Source organism: Ursus maritimus, unplaced genomic scaffold (genome assembly GCF_017311325.1).
Source record: "Ursus maritimus isolate PB19 unplaced genomic scaffold, ASM1731132v1 scaffold_21, whole genome shotgun sequence".
NCBI classification, from domain to species: domain Eukaryota; kingdom Metazoa; phylum Chordata; class Mammalia; order Carnivora; family Ursidae; genus Ursus; species Ursus maritimus.
In genome coordinates this window covers 45,717,824-45,734,438 of record NW_024424564.1, presented here as the reverse complement: position 1 = coordinate 45,734,438, position 16,615 = coordinate 45,717,824, and the positions used below count along the sequence as shown (strand labels likewise).

At 49.8% G+C, this 16,615-nt stretch overlaps 1 long non-coding RNA gene across 2 annotated transcripts in view; it reads right to left on the bottom strand.

Moving 5' to 3' along the window:
- LOC103676419 overlaps positions 1-16,581 on the bottom strand; it is a 54,778-nt gene extending 38,197 nt beyond the window's left edge. Inside the window, exons 1-2 of one of the 2 annotated variants that reach the window (XR_572107.2) lie at positions 16,483-16,581; positions 14,884-15,033 (exon numbers count right to left, since the gene is read on the bottom strand). This is a non-coding gene — a long non-coding RNA (uncharacterized LOC103676419). Of the gene's footprint in view, positions 1-14,883; positions 15,034-16,253 lie in introns of both variants that reach the window. The other variant, XR_005836753.1, reaches the window with a different exon arrangement.
- Between the last annotated feature and the right edge of the window lie 34 nt (positions 16,582-16,615).

The window sequence follows — 16,615 nt, the reverse complement described above, 5'->3', positions numbered from 1 at the left end:
TCCTCTTCCCTAGCCATCTCCTTTCCCCTGTCCGAAACCATCCAATAATCCAGTCCCAGCCTCCGGGGATGCTGAAGTCACATGGTCAAGGAGGGATCAGAAGGGAATTCACACTCACTGAGCGAGCACCTGCTGTAAGCGAGATGGGTCAGAAATCTAAGTGTTGTCTCATGTCATCCGCACGCTAACACAAGGTGAGTACTATTAACCCCATCTCACGGATGAGGCTCCCGAGGCTCAGAAAGGATAAGTCACGTGCCCAGAGTCACTCGGACATACAGCAGCGGAGCTGGGGCTTGAATCCAGGTCCACGTGCTCCCACTGCGCCATCGCAGCCCAGGGGTACAGAGCATGAATATTTCCCGTATCTTTGTTCTCGGCCTCAGGTGAGTCTGGGAGGACTTAACCGGACCTCTAATGCCCCACCGCCAGGGGAGGTGGAGGGGGCTGCCAGGCTGTGGGCTCCCAATGGTGCTTCTCGTGGAAGGGACCCAGGGCTCCTCAGAGAGATGGTGGATTCCAGGACTTGGGAAGGAAAAGTACAAGATGAGTCCGGAACATTCTGTTCTTCCAGAAAGCCAGGAAGTTATCAAAGATGACGCAGGCTGGGTCACAAGGCTCAGCGTCCAACTTGAAGGGGCTCCCAGGGGCCGGAGATGAGACCATCTTGGCAGGGAGAGGGGAGGACACCAGAGAACCTGCTTATTATTTTGAAAACTGGCTTCAATACAGGAGGAGGTGACAGTCAAACAAAATAACATATATATAATTACATGCACTATATTATATTATTACATGATCTAACACATACTAGTGTATCTACATAGAGGCTCCCACCCTCCCCAGGAGAGCTCTGCAGCTGTGAATGCCTGTTCAGATGCAGCCTGGAAACATCCAGAGAAGGATCCCGTGCCCCCAGCCCATTCCAGCACAGGGCCTCTCTCAAGCCCTTCTGCTCCCCACCACCCTGCCTTTACCTCCACGGTGAGGAATGACGGGGTGATGAACCTCTGTGAAGCGCTAACTGGCCTTGAAGCTCAGGAAGGAACCTCCCCGCTGGCCACTCAGGCTGGACCGCCTGAACCCCTGAGTCCATGGCCTTGCCGTCAGCCCAGAACCAGCGGCTCAGCGCTGGTGTGCCCCAGATGAGCTGGAACTGGTCCGGGAGTCAGCATGAGGGACTGTCACCCGTCTCCATCTCAGCGCACCTCCAGCCCCGCTAACCAGCTGCCTTCATGGTGATACACGTCCCACTTCACAGTCTGGCCCCCACCCAGTCCCTCTCTGGGCCCCACGGGTCCTCATTCCCTCACCTCAATCCCTGCCCCAAGTCCAGCCCTCTGCCCTCACACACACACACCCTGCCACGTCCCCCCTCCCTCCAAGACTTCCTGCTTCTTGCTCAAACCTTAATTTAGTGGTAACACTCTTCAAGATCACCCTAAAAAGTCAGCATTCAATCCCTGACAGGCTGCTCCCAAAGCCCGGCTGTGTGATTACCATGCACTTGTCTTGTCTTACCTTTCGGGCTTAAGTCTGGATGGAACATCTCTAAAAGAAAGCACCAGAAACTGCTAAGAGTGGTCACCTCTGGGGAGGGAGGGCTGGAAGCAGGGTTGTAAGCAAGAGCACCTTCACCGGGCACTTTCCGAATTTTGTACCATGTGCACGAAAAATCTATAAAAATTGATGAATTAACTTTAGTAAAGGTGACCGTTAAAAAGCAAAAAGGCAAAGTTAAAAAGGCAAGTCCTGACTCCACCATTACCAGTTCCATGACCTCAGACAACTTGCTGAAGCATATCAAGCCTCAGGTCACTCATCTGAAGAATGGGGATGATAACAGTACCCGCCTTGTACGGTGGGTAACAAGCCAACGCTCAGAAAGCCGTTAGCACCACGCATGGCAAATCGCCAGCGCTCAGTAAGGGTGAGGGAGGGTCTTCTCTTTGTCCATGTTCTCCATGACATTCTGAGCTCTCTGATGGCAAGAACCACGGTGCTCAACTCTGGATCTCGAGCTTAGCACGGCTCCCGGCATGATGATTAGAAGTCTTGAAATGTTTTCTTTCATCTATGAGACACAATTCACTGTCCTTGGGACAGCTTTTGAGGCCCCTCTGCGGCTGCCCCGCTATCTTTCCAGCTGCACCTCCTCTCCATCCCCAAATGCACGATGCCCTTTGACAGCTCTTGCTTCTGTACACACAGCATCGTCCCTGACTCTCCCTTCCCTCCACCTGCAGGCTCCTTTTGCCTGGTTAATACGTGCATGTGTCTCATCCTTCAAGATCCTGCCAAAGGCTCCGTCCTCTGGGTAGCCTGCTCCCCTGCCCCAGCAGACTCACTCACCCCCATGAACTTAGGACAGACCTCCAAGCAACACCTACCACACTGTATTGTTCACCATTTGCCCTCTGTCTTCCCCACTGCTCTGAAAGTCCCAGGACGACGGGGGCTTTGTTTTTCCTGTGTCCCTCATGTTTAGCACGTAGCGGGCTCTTAGGGAGGGTTTGCTGAATGAATAAATGAGTGAATGAATGAAAGAATCATTCCCGACCACTCAGCCACCTGGCAGCCTTCGGGGCACAAATTATGGTGAGTCACTCACACCCTGCCCACGCGTCGTGGTGAAAGCAGTGACCTCTTTCTGCGGGCTCTTCACAGGGCTCCAACCCAGCCGCTGCACCTCGCAGCCCGAGTGCATCCGGAGAGCCTGGCCTGGAGGCTGCAGCTGGCATGCTGTTGGGCACTACAGCTTCGGGGAGGCCGAGTGGCCTGAGGGAGGCCACCTGCCTCTTCTCTCCCTGCCACAGACGCCTGCTGAAGCCCTCCGCAAGCGGGACAGGGAGGGCTGGGGCCAGAAAGGCAAATACGGCAGCCCTTGTCCTCACAGACAGATACTGGCAATGGAGGACGTGCCTGGTCTCCCCCATTCAATCTACCACCTCTGATTCATTGAGTGCCCACCATGTGTCACTCGACTCTGTGCCTTTACGCAAGCCCTGGCACCTCTCTGAGCCTCAGTTTCCTCCTCAGATGTGGGTGGAAAGATTCTCCTCATCTGATACATCAGGATTATTTAGCAAACAGAACCAGGTAATCTATGCCTTGGCGTTATTGGTTTTGTTGTTGCTGTTGTTCATATATCCTCATATAACAGTAGTGACTACTGAAGCCCTCTCCTCAGTGACCATGGTGACTTGTGCATAGTAGGTGTTTAATTCATACTTGAGCCACTGAAAAGCAGTCCTGGCGAGGGGCTGGACTTTTCATGGCTTGGGGAGCAGCGCCACCCTGTGGCTGGAACTCAAAACACATGAGCCTTCCGGTAAGCGGATCAGGCTGGGAAGGGGGCTGCTGGGAACCCCACAGAGGTGGTTCTAGGACAGAAGCAAGGAGTAGTCAGTCTGACACCACAGCGCAAGGAGAAGTTTCTCTGCCCAGCCCCCAGAGGTGGTATAGGCTCAGAGTACAAATATAGGTACAACAAGGGTTTGAAACAACACTCTGGATTATTTCTCCATAAACGGGTCTTTAGAAGAACCGGAGTGGCCAAGGAGCAGTCCAACTGCATGTGCAGCTGGTCTGGCCTGGCCCTATAAACAACACTGCGCATCCTTCATCCAAGACGACTTGAACTGGCTCTACCATTCACAAACTGTGTGACCTTGAGCAGACTGCTGCCCTCTCTGGGCTCCAGTACTCTCATCTGTGCAATGAGGTCACAATCCCCGCACTGGTCACCTCTCAAAGAGTGGTAAAGGTCAAATGGGATAAGAAAAGCACGACCAGTTCACAAATGGTAAAATGCTGTACACACATGACGGGGGGTTTTTATGACTATTTCCAATAACAGTAATATCTGGCCTTTATTGAGCTTCTCGCTACGCTAAGCTCGTCACCATATAATTTCACTTAATTTCCACAAAGCCCTACAATAAGAAGCCCATTTTTCAGATGAAGGCATTGAGGTTTAGAGAAGTTTAAAATTTTGTCCAAATGCACACTCAACTAATAAGGAAGAAAGTCAATAATGGAACTCAGGAGAGTGGAACCCCCAAATCGAGGGAGTCAACCATAATGCTATGTTCTCTCAATAATTTAAGTCACTGAACAGGGATTTAAAGATAGCCCCTGGGGGTGCCTGGCTGGCTCAGTCAGTAGAACACGCAACTCTCAAGCTCAGGGCCATGACTCCAAGGCCCACACTGGGCATAGAGCCTACTTAAAAAAAAATAAAAGATAAAAAACAAATAGGGGTGCCTGGATGGCTCAGTTAAGTGTCCGACTCTTAATTTCTGCTCAGGTCATGATCTCGAGGTCATGATATCGAGCCCCATGTTGGGCTCCATGCTTGGCGGGAAGTCGGCTTGAAATTCTCTTCCTCTCCCTCTCTCTCTGCCCCTCTCCCCTGCTCATGCTTGCTCTCTCTCAAATAAATAAATATATACATAAATAAATGAATGAATGAATGTAGCCCCTGACATGCAGTGGTAGATATCTTGAAGAAAACAAAGTAATTACTGACGTTTCTCCTCTTTTCCCAGGGAAGTTGGCTTCATTCTCATCCCTATCTCAGCATCTCCTTTGACCTTGGAGCTTCCTGACAGAGGGGAGCCCTGGTGCTCTGCATCCGGGGTCCTGTTCACAGTCAAGGTCAGAGAATGCCAAATATTCCCTTCCTGGGTCCATGCCTGGAAAAAGGTCATGCATGCTCCCACGTGCAAAGGAGTAGGCGTGGCAAAGGCAGGCAGGGGACAGGTCCCCTCTAAGGTGTCTGCCGAACAGATGTGCCAAATCTGTTGGAAGAAGGCGGCTATTTCACAACAGTCGTGATGCCCCATACAGGTCTAGAATCCTCCCTTGAGTCAGAATCCTTAGCCCTACTCTATAGGCAAGGAAACCGAGGCTTAAGGAGATGAAAGGAGTTACCCACGGTCATGCTGCAGGTAAGTGGCAGAGACAGGATCAAGATTCCAGAGTACAAATTGCAGACTCCCGAGGCCCACGGCTGCTTCTGGTGGGCAGTCCTGGTTCTAGCCTGGACGTGCCATCGGCTGGCTGTGTGATCACACAAGCCACTGAGCCCTGGCGGCTTTATGGCAGAGATCCCTGCCAGCTCAGAGGACTTGGTGTCCTCTGTGCGCATCCTTGAGCCAGAAAGACAAGGGTGTTCAGCAGCATTCACACATATTATAGAGAAGCAGCTGGGATATGGCCTCCCTTGGGAAGCTTTTCCTGGCTGCCCACAGCTGAGTTATTACCCCTTGTTGTATTCCCAGTGCATTCACAGCATTGCATTGTAATTTACCTGCAAATTCCCAAAAGCCCAGGCAGCAGGCACACACGAACATGAAGATGGGCAGGTAGGATGCAATAGGGAAGAGTGGGGAGTGGGGCAAAGTAGAAAGACCCCCCCAACCTGGACGGCAGTACCTACACAGCTCCAGGCTCTTACCATCATGCATGAAAGCCAACCCGGTGTTGCTGGATCATAAGAGAAGCCAAAAATCTGGATTTTTATGTGAAATCTGCTTTTTAAATGTGGACTCAAAATATCTTTCATTAAGCACTTTATAGGTATTGCAGCCCCTGAATCAGTCACACCTGCTTTCCCACTAGACTTTGAGCTATTTGAGAGCATAACTGGTTCCCTCTCTGAACTCTGAGTGGTCAGCTTGGGGCCTGGATCCCCACAAGTGACCAATGATTGCTTTTGAAATGCTGCAAGATCTTGCCCCTGCCAAAGCCCCCCACAGGCTTCTGGTGCCCATGCTAATCCGACTGGCATGGATTAAGAGTTTACTGCACACCAGGCACCGCTTTAAACACTTTACATATTATCTGACTTAATTCTCACTACCTACTTACTATGATTCCACCCATTTTACAGATGAGGAAGCTGAGACTCAGATGGTTGCATGACCTGCCCAAGGTCATAGATACAAATTCAGGGAGTCTGTCTCCACGGATGGCTGTTTTCATTGCCATGATACCATATTGCCCTAGGAGACCTCCTTCAATATCCCCTGCGGTCACGTGGCCCCAACAAGTCTCTCCAGGCACCTGCCAGGCACGATTTCTAGTCCTAAGGCCACCGGGAGCCAGCGCGGGTAGCACGAATGGAGAAAGAGAGCAACGTCTCTGCTGCAGAAAGTGGGCCTGAGGTTCCGAGAGGGGCACCTATTCACTCAACAGCCAGACTGAGCCAAGATCAGTGTTTGCCTTTGTCCCCAGGACACCACATCCCAGCTTCCAATAGAACAGCAAGTATGGGGAGGAGAAAAGGCGCCAAGGAGAGGCCTGGTTATTGCTCATCCCATTGAAACAATCAAGCAGTCCCTAAACCAGCTAAATGGTTCCGAAGGAAATGGGAGTCTATTTTGTCTTCTGTCACCAGGCCTGCAAATCCTGATATATCTCAGGCCCCGGCAGAGAAGCGGATGGCTCAGCACTTGGAGAGATGCCCGCATGAGGCAGGAAGTGGGGTGGATGATTCAACAGGTAGCTCTCTATTCTGAGAGCTGATCCTGTGACGGGTGAGTGTACATCCAGCTGAGATAAAAAATAAATTTGAATGCAGACCATCAGAACATACAGCAAGCCTCCCTTTCTTCTGGGGGACTTGAAGCGTTCTCTGGGGCTTTAATCCCTCCAGGTTTTCTATTTTTAAACATTTGCTGGGGCAACAAGGCTCTTCGGAAGCTGGGGTGAGTTGGTGACTCAAAGGCTTCCCTTCCTCCCAGCACCCCCTGCAACAGATGATAAAATGCTGTGGTTCTAAGGAGTCGGCCTGGGGCTCTATGGTCCCCACCCTCAGTCTTTCTTATCTGTAAAATGGGGCAGTGGTCTCTGTGTCATCACTGAGACAGAAAAGGTTCGTACAGGTCCCCAATTCCTCATCGGAAACCCTTGGGACTCAATGTGTTTGATTAACCTGGAGCTCTTTGCATTCATAAATGCATATGGAGAGCCTACCATATATTAGGGACTATGCCCAGCGAGCTCTGGGACATAAGGGTACTAAGGGTACTCCATAAACCCTTTCATTTTTATGCAACAAAATGTATAAAGGATCATACTAGGTGGGATAAGATAAAGGTTATAAATAACATCCTGTCCAGCTGATATCAGGTTTGCCAACAAGCACTTGTCCCAACCTCATGAGAAAGCTTTTGGTTGTTAGGGCTTTTTTGAATTTGGGGATTGTGTCCGAGTGCCAGCTTTGGTTTCGGGCACAGCTGGCTTACCATTCCAATTGCACCACTACCAGCTGGCTGACCTTGGGTAAGACACGTCTCCTCATTGCACCTCTATTTTCTCACCTAGAAAATGGGGCGATAAGCCCTGTGGAGGTTCGTGGAAGGCCCACAAGGAGGTGCAGGTCACCGGCCACGCTGACGGATCACCACCAGGAGACGTGGGTGAATCCATCCGAACAGTTTGGGGTCTATCTGCACACAAGGCAGGGGCCGACTCCCTTTAACCTATCTCGTGAGGGTGCTGTATAAACGGATGATCCGTCTATTAATGGAGAGCACGGGACATACAACCATGAACAGGACAGGGTGCTTTTGTTAGCCTGACCGGCACCTACCGCCCGCAGTGAAAGCTCCATGAGGACCCCGGGTCTCCCAGGGCCGCTGGGCGGGAGGGAGGCAGAACAAGGAACGGCATTATTCCGAAGAAGCACTTCTCAGCAGAGGCAGCTGTGGGGGGGAGGGCAGCCTTGCCCAGGAAATCGGGATGCTGCTGCAGCCAGTGTGGCCAAGAACCCGCTCCCCAGACAAGGCCAGCCCCTGGCTCTGTGACTCTCCCTTTCTATGTTTCCAGTGACTTCTCCACTTCCCCTGCGCAGCTTTCCCTTGGTAAACCGGAACCTCATGCTGGGTCTCGTCCCAGCCAGACTCCCTCAGAAACTCTTCAGTCACATGGTTGCTGACAACCAACCAGTGACTCTCGGAAAAGGCCAGTTTGGGGTGTCTGGGGACGCAGTCAGTTGAGAGTCCGACTCTTGGTTTCAGCTCAGGTGGTGATCTCAGGGTCGTGGGATCGAGCCCCATGTTGGGGTACGCGCTCAGTGTGGAGTCTGCTTGGGATTCTCTCTCTCCCTCTCCCTCTGCCCCTCCTCACTGAGTGCTCTCTCTCACTCTCTCTCTTAAATTAATAAATCTTACAAAAAAGAAAAGGCAAGTTTACATCTGTGGCAGATTCTAAGCTCCTAAGACGGTCCCGACAATATCTCTCATTCCACATGCTCTTCCAGAACCTTGTGCCTTGCTTCTGGGCAGGCCTGTGACTCACTGGTAAGCAACAGAAGGGGTGGAGCCGACGCTGCCTGGCATCTGAGACTAGGTGGTAGAAGGCCACGCAGCTACCAGCTCATTAGCCAGAATACTAGCTCTGGAAATCTTCAGCCCCCGTGTAAGTAGTCTGACTGCCCTGAGGCCGCCACGTTGTGAGAAAGCCCAGCTCTCTGTGTGGACTCGCCACATGGTGAGACCCTGAGACTAAAGGAGACAGAAAGAGAAGGTTCAAGCCAGCCCTCAGCTATCCACCTCCACCCGCGGCCTGGGAGACCCTGGGCTAGCACCAGCCAATCCCTTCACAAATTCTTGACTCGCAGAAACCAACAGAGATGATAAAAGGATTATTGTTCTTTTAAGTTGTCACATTTTGGAGGGATGTTACATAGCAGTAGATAACCAGAACAGAGGGCAATTTTATTTCCCTCCTGCTTAGGGTGACGAAACTCCTGGTTTGCCTGGAACCATCCCAATTTATGCCTTTTGTCTGGTATAATTTTTTTCAGGTTTTTTAAAAAAGATTTTATTTATTCATTTGAGAGAAAGAGAGCATGGGGGGGGGGTGGAGGAGAGGGGCAGAGGGAGAAGGAGAAGCAGGCTCCCCACCAAGCAGAGAGCCCAAAGTGGGACTCGATCCCAGGACCCTGGGATCATGACCTGAGCTGAAGGCAGACATTTAACCCACTGAGCCACCCAGGTACCCCGGCTGGTATAAATTTTGATAGTGACCCTTTTGTCTTCCAAAAGGGCCCCAATACGGATAGTAAATTATATGGTCAAGTTCTCAAGCACACCACAGATCCTGACAACTCTTCACCTCACAGTCTAGAAAAATCTAAATACATGAGATGCCTCATGTGTAGGCAGCTTTCAAGGAACAGATGCTTGCTTGCTTTCTTGTCCCTTCCCTGTCTCCCCATCTTGTTCTGTCTGGATGTCTTCAGGGGCAGCCCCCTCGCAAGCGCGAGTGCCTTCCCCCAATGAATGGGCCTTAGTGAAAACAGGGCATCTGCTATGCAAAAACTGCTTCAAGACAAGTCCAGGGCTCCCCCTTTTCACCTTCAGATTCCTGTCACTGAGCCCCTCCAGTGGGGAAATTCTGGAGCTGCCACTAATATTCAGGATAGGAAGGGTCTGAATAAATTAGAGATAGGAAAGGCAAGAGACAGAGGAGGGGCGTGAGAGAGAACCTTCCAAACCTCAGGAAAGGCCTTCCCCACCGCCCTGTAAGGAATGGGAGATTTTGAATCCACAAAACTGCCCTCAAATCCTGGCTCAGCTGTTACTCACTGGGCCAAGGGCCCAACCGGCCTGAGCCTCCTTCTCCCCACCCACATTAATGGGAGGGCTGATGCCTGTGTCAGAGGACTCTCAGAAAGAATCAAAGAGATGAATGATGACATAAAGCACAAACACATCGCCTGGCGTAGAGTAAGCACTCAAAAATGCTACTTCCCTTTTGAAGGTATTGGAAGCTCCTATTAGAAAATGCCTGTGCCTATCTGGCAGGGCCAGGCCAGGCCAGAAGAGCACAAGAGGCTGTCAGAAAACAGGAACGATGGTGCCTCTCACTTCTAGACATGACAGGAGGGGATGTATATTGGGGGGCCTGGCAGTCACCTAGGGCTCTCCCTTTTTCAGTTTAGAAATTGCTTGGTAGTCACTGACTCGGATAGACTGGGAGCAGCTGGAAGACAAGAATCTCACTATCAATCCTTATATACACAGGGTCCTGCTGCAAAGGGGTGGCTCTTAGTGCTACCCATTGAATGAAGGATCGCAGACCAATTTTGATCCTCTAATCCAGGGACTTAATCAACCAATCCTAATTGGTCGACTACTCTATGTCAAGCACTGTTCTAGCAACTGAGTCCTACCCCCACCCTCTCAGGGTGCTCTATGTGACCGAAGAGACACGCGGATCAAATAGGTACACACACACTCATTTAATTACTATTGCCACAAGCGTTCAAAAGGGGAGCACGGGGAGCAAAGAAGGTGTCGCCAAAGAAGTGACATCTTCAAGAGCTAAAAACCCATCAAAGAACAGATGCCTTCCAAGCAGAGACAGTAGCTTTTGGGGAGGCCCTGAGGAAGAAGGAATGGCAGAATGCAGGCACTGGAAAGAATGTGGACCAGTCCAGCTCAGTGAAGATGCCCAAGCCAGCAGCTAAGAAGGAGCTCATTCACCCTGGCATGAGCAGGCTCCACGGAGATGAAAGGAGAGAGAATGTGTTCATGTGAAGGGGGGGAGGGTGTAGAGAAGGAAGTTAAGAAGCCCCCAAAAAGGAGCGGAGAAACCAAGCAGGAATCAGGGATCCCAGAGGAGGGGAGAAGAGGAATTCCAGAAGTGGCCATTTTGTTAGAATTCTGACAAAGTGCGAAGCGTGGGGGAAATGAGACCCAAGTGGCGCTTGCGGTGCCACCAAGAAATAGACAAAGGAACTGGAAATGTTAACCAAAAAGAAGTCCATAGAGGGTAGAGTGGTGTCAGAGAATGAGCTCCCCAGTACTGGGCACATCCAAGCAGATGTAAGCGGCTCTCCAGGCTCTTCCCTGCTCACTCCCTCTTATCCTCCAGTTTCTGCTCCAATGTCACTTCCCCAGAGGGGCCTCCCTGAACCCTGCTCTTACAAGAGCGGCACCCTAGACCATTCTCTAACACAAAGCATCGTTACCTACTTGTCACATCTCCCCACACCTGCCCAGTGTCAACCTTCCCCCACTTAAAAGTACCCTCTTGAGAGCAAGACCCTCACCCACTCTGCTCCCTGCTGCATCCCACACCTAGCCTATACCAGGCACATGGAAGGTGCCCCAGGAATGTCTGTGGAATGAGGAAATAAAATCCCAGCTTTGCCTCTCACTGCCTGTGTGACCTTGTGTTAGTGAATGTACCTCTCTGAGCCTCATTCTACCAAACGTAGAGTTTGTATTAAAATATGGTAGTCATGAGCCTCAGATAAAATTACGGACCTTGTCACTTACAAATTGTGATGCTACTGTCAGCCATTGTTGGTAATAACACAATTAGTCACTCAATTGCCCAAGGGCAGTGTCTATGCCTCTCTAAAGTGGGAAGATGCCATGGAAACCTTTTGAGAAATGGGGATCTGCCTTCAAACCTACATTTTTCTGGCAAGAATGTTCAAATGTTTTATTTTACAGCCTCTGAAAGCAGGATCCAGAGGCCCTGGATTCATTAAGCACTTCCTGGGCACATTCCATGTGCCAGGCCCTGTGCTGGGCCCTGAGGCCTCCTCATGAAACAATGCAGCCACATGGCAGAGGAACGCAGGGTCTGGAGTACCAGAGGTGGGAGACACTGGGACCAGAGACAGATATGTGGTCAGCACAGCAACAGAGCACTCCAGCAAGTGCTGTGGACACACAGAGGAAAGCACCTGTCCACAGAGGTCACTCGTGGGCCAACAGACATTTTCCAAGCACCAACTGTGTGGTGATTCTAGGTGCTGGGGATACAGCAGCAAACGAAACACCCAGATCCACCTCTTGGTCCCTTAAAAAGTTAAAAATTGAGCTACCTTATGATCCAGCAATTGCACTACTGGGTATTTACCCCAAAGATACAGACGTAGTGAAAAGAAGGGCCATATGCACCCCAATGTTCATAGCAGCATTGTCCACAATAGCTAAATTGTGGAAGGAGCCAAGATGCCCTTCAACAGATGACTGGATTAAGAAGATGTGGTCCATATATACAATGGAATATTACTCAGCAATTAGAAAGAACGATTTCTCAACATTTGCTGCAACATGGATGGCACTGGAGGAGATTATGCTAAGTGAAATAAGTCAAGCAGAGAAAGACAATTATCATATGGTTTCACTCATTTATAGAGCATAAGAAGTAGGAAAATCGGTAGAAGGGAAGAATGAAGGGGGGGTAAACAGAAGGGGGTATGAACCATGAGAGACTGCGGACTCTGGGAAACAAACTGAGGGCTTCAGAGGGGAGGGGGGTGGGGGAATGGGATAGGCCGGGTGATAGGTATTAAGGAGGGCACGTATTGCATGGAGCACTGGGTGTTATACGCAAATAATGAATCATGGAACTTTACATCAAAAACTGGGGAAGTACTGTATGGTGACTAATATAACAAAATAAAAATTATTAAGAAAATAAATAAATAAAATAAAATCCTTGTCAGATTAAAAAGAAAAAAGCCCCACCTCTCGTGAGGTTTCCATTTCTCATGAGACAAAAAAAACCAAACAAATACTTTTTTACGAGATAAACGTTAGTCATCCAGTAAAACACCAACGCAGAGGCAAAAGAAGCCAGGTGGCGGCCTGAGTTCGAAACCTCCCTTTTCTCTATGCACTGTTCAGCCTAGAGCACTGCTCCGTATCTCCATCTGGAAAATGGGAAGACTGGTAGGCTCGACCTCACACAGCCGCGGTGAGAATTAAACTAGCTCCTGTAAGTCCCCAGAGGAGTGCCAGGCCCGTGGGAGAGAGAAAGTAAACGAGCACAGCGCCAGGCTCCTCGGAGGGGTGGTCAGGAAATGACTGATGAAGACACGAGTGCATGAAGATCCAGGGGAGGTGCATTCTGGGCAGCAGAGGACCGCGGGTAAAGAGGTCTCCGGGCAGTAAGGAACATGGGTATGACCCAGAAAGAGAACGCTGCCAGCGAGAGGCTGCCATTTCGCAAGCTGCAGAGAACAGAGTGCGGGATTTTCTCCCCAGGCTAGAGGTAAGCTACTAAACCTTTCAAAGGGAAGATGGGAGGGCGGGCCCCTCTGATTTAATGTGAAGGAGGGTCATCCCAGCTGCATGTGGGCAGTGGGACACAGAGAGAGAGAGGCAGCAGGGGTGTCGGTTGAGAGGAGGAATGAAGGCAAGATCTCCCACCTAAGGCCAGAGACCCATTACTGAGAATGAGACAGGACACTCCAAATCCTTCTCCATCTGGGGAGACGTCTGGGCCAAAATATGGGAAAGATGATTAAACTCTTTTTTTTTTTTTTTTTTAAAGATTTTATTTATTTATGTGACAGAGAAACAGCCAGCGAGAGCGGGAACACAGCAGGGGAGTGAGAGAGGAAGAAGCAGGCTCCCAGCGGAGGAGCCCGATGTGGGACTCGATCCCGGAACGCCGGGATCACGCCCTGAGCCAAAGGCAGACGCCTTAACGACTGCGCTACCCAGGCGCCCCAGATGATTAAACTCTTGACACAAGGGAGAGACGGCAGCAGATGGCCTGTGAACCCACAGCAAAAAAAAAAAAAAAGAAAGAAAGAAAGAAAGAAAGAAAGAAAGAAAGAAAGAAAGAAAGAAAGAGAAAGAAAGAAAGAAAGAAAGACATGATTTAAGCAACTGAGCAAAAATACGTCTTCCCTTACATTTTAGAACATATTACAATTAATATTGATCTTAGTTACACTAACATTAATCGAGGGCTTATGTATGTGCCCAGGGTAATGTGCTAAATTTATTTTCTCATTCAATTCTCTTAAAACCCCTCTGTCTTCATTCAACAATTCAATAAATATGTATTACTGGCACTGTTCTAGGTGCCAGACAGACAAAGCCTCTACTCTTAGGGAGTTTATATTCTAGAGGCAGAGGCAGAACATAAATAAGGAAACAGAAAAATATTTCAGAGCGTGATGAGAACTATGAAGAAAATGAAGCAGAGTAGGGGGGAGAGGAGGGATGCAGGGAGGAGCAGCCTTTTTAGGAATGGCAGTCAGATGGGGCGCCTGGGTGGCTCAGTCGTTAAGTGTCTGCCTTCAGCTCAGGGGGTGATCCCGGGATCCTGGGATCGAGCCCCATGTCGGGCTCTTCCGCTGGGAGCCTGCTTCTTCCTCTCCCACTCCCCCTGCTTGTGTTCCCTCCCTCGCTGGCTGTCTCTCTGTCAAATAAATAAATAAAAATCTTAAAAAAAAAAAAAAAAAAGGAATGGCAGAGATCTCACGGAGGAGATAACTCTTGGAACAGAGGCATAAATGATGAGACCAAGCCAGCCACGGTTAGGTCTGGGAAAGAACGTTCCATGCAGAAGGCATAGCAAGTACAGAGGCCCTGCTGAGCTAGATATGAAGTCGATGTACTTAAGGCATAGAAAAAAGATCATGGTAGCTACAGCACAGTGAGGAGACAAAGGCAGGATATAGGGGTGCTGGGGTTGTGCAGTTGGTTAAGTGTCTGAGACTCTTGGTTTCAGCTCAGGTCATGATCTCATGGTCGTGAGATGGAGCCCTGTGTGGGGGCTCCACAATCAGTGGGAAGTCTGCCTGAGATTCTCTCTCTCTCCCCCCACCCCTGCTGTGCTTGCTCTCTCTCGCTCTCTCAAATAAATTTAAAAAAGAAGGGGGGGTCAGGATAGAAAGTTGAAAGGTAGCTGGGGGCCAGACAGGCCATAGGAAGACATTCATGTTTCACTCTAAGCACATAATATGAAGCTCCTAGGAAACTGTGAACAGATTGCTTTGGGTACCACTGGAGAAGGAATCCTAGAGAATCAAGACTGGGCACTGGGAGTCCAAGTAGGAGGCTGGATACAGTGAGGGAAAGCATTCAAGATGTATTTTGAAAATTGGCATACCTGGGTAGCTCAGTCAGTTAAGCGTCTGCCTTCGGCTCAGGTCATGATCCAGAGTCCTGGGATCAAGTCCCATCTGGCTACTTGCTCTTCATGGAATCTGCTTCTTGCTCTGCCTGCTGCTCCCCCGGCTCTCTCTCTCTCTCTCTCCCCCTGATAAATAAATAAATAAATAAATAAATAAATAAATAAATAAAGTCTTTTTTTTTTTTTTAAGGTATTTTGAAAGTACATCAAAGAACATTGGGTAAAGGATTGATGTGGAAATGTGGTGGAAAAGGGAACAGAAACTATTGATGATGACTACAACGCTTTGCACCCAGCACCATTAACTGGGTGCCATCAGCAAAAATTAGGAAAACTGGGAACATGAGGAGGTTGGGAGAAAATTTACGGAAACAAATGCACCTATTAGCTTTTTTTTAAAATAAAGATTCTATTTATGTATTTGACAGACGGCACAAGCAGGGAGAGTTGCAGAGGGAGAGGGAGAAGCAGATTCCCCACTGAGCAAGGAGACCCCTAGGCTCAGTCCCAGGAGCCTGAGATCACCACCTGAGCTGAAGGCAGATGCCTAAGGGACAGAGCTATTCAGGCGCCCCTGTATTAACATTTTCATTTCACAGATGAGTAAGCAGCTTGACAGAGATCAAATAACCTGTTCAAGTACACACAACTGGTAAGTGGAATTACTATTTTCACATTAATTTATTTTTACGCTCACAGTACCCAATTATTGTTTATCATCTCCAATTTACAGATAAGGAAACTGCAGCCCAGAGATGTGAAGCCTACACAGCTAGCAAGTGGCAGAGCCCGGCAGCTATCAGATCTAATAGATTTATTTTCCAATAAAGGAGTCACGCTGGGAGACTGATGAGGAATCCTAGCAGACCAGATAGAAAAGGACCTGAAGTGTGAATAAAAACACATCCTCAGATTCTTTCAATGTTTTGAAATCTCTGAATAAGATTTCAGGACAAATTCCAGAGGCCAATAGTTGCGGAAAGGACAGCACTGTTGTCCTTTGTGGCAAAGTGGTTCCCGAGTCGCCACATCAGAATGACAACCGCTAACTAACATCCAGATTCCGGGCCTCCAGCTTAAACATAGCTGAGTAGCAATCAGTGGAAGTGAGACCCGGAGTTTCCATCCTACACATTAGCGCTCCAGAAATCTTCGTCGTACGACAAAGTTTGAGTACCGTGGAAATATGGTTTGAATCCTGGCGGCTACCCCTACACCAGCGACCGGAGCTACTTAGGATACCGTAGCCCTCTGGGACTCAGTTTCCGAACCTAAAAGGAGGGGCGGGGCGGGGGTGGAAGGAGGGGGAGGGATGGTAACCAGAACCTCTGCCCCGGACCCTCGACCTGCCGCCAGCTGTGAGACCCGAGCCAGACGATTGACCAGAGAAGGCCGGAGCCCCGGTCACTCTGCGATACAGAGGGGCCGAAGCGTCCGCGAAGCGCTACTGGACACAAAACGGCCATCACCACTCCCGGGCCTCCAGCTTCCAGCGCACCCCCGCCACGTTTCAAATATTCGGGACGCCTTCTGGGGGAGTCGCCGGATGTGCCCGTGACGTAACTGTAAACACACCTCCGGCGTTTTGGCTCCTCGGAGACCACGAGGACACATCGCAAAGCGCAGTGACGACCTTCCGGGTGTGCCGTCGCTTTACGACTCATGCCTTCTGCCGTTGATTCCAGAGGAAGCTAGAGGGCAGTTTACG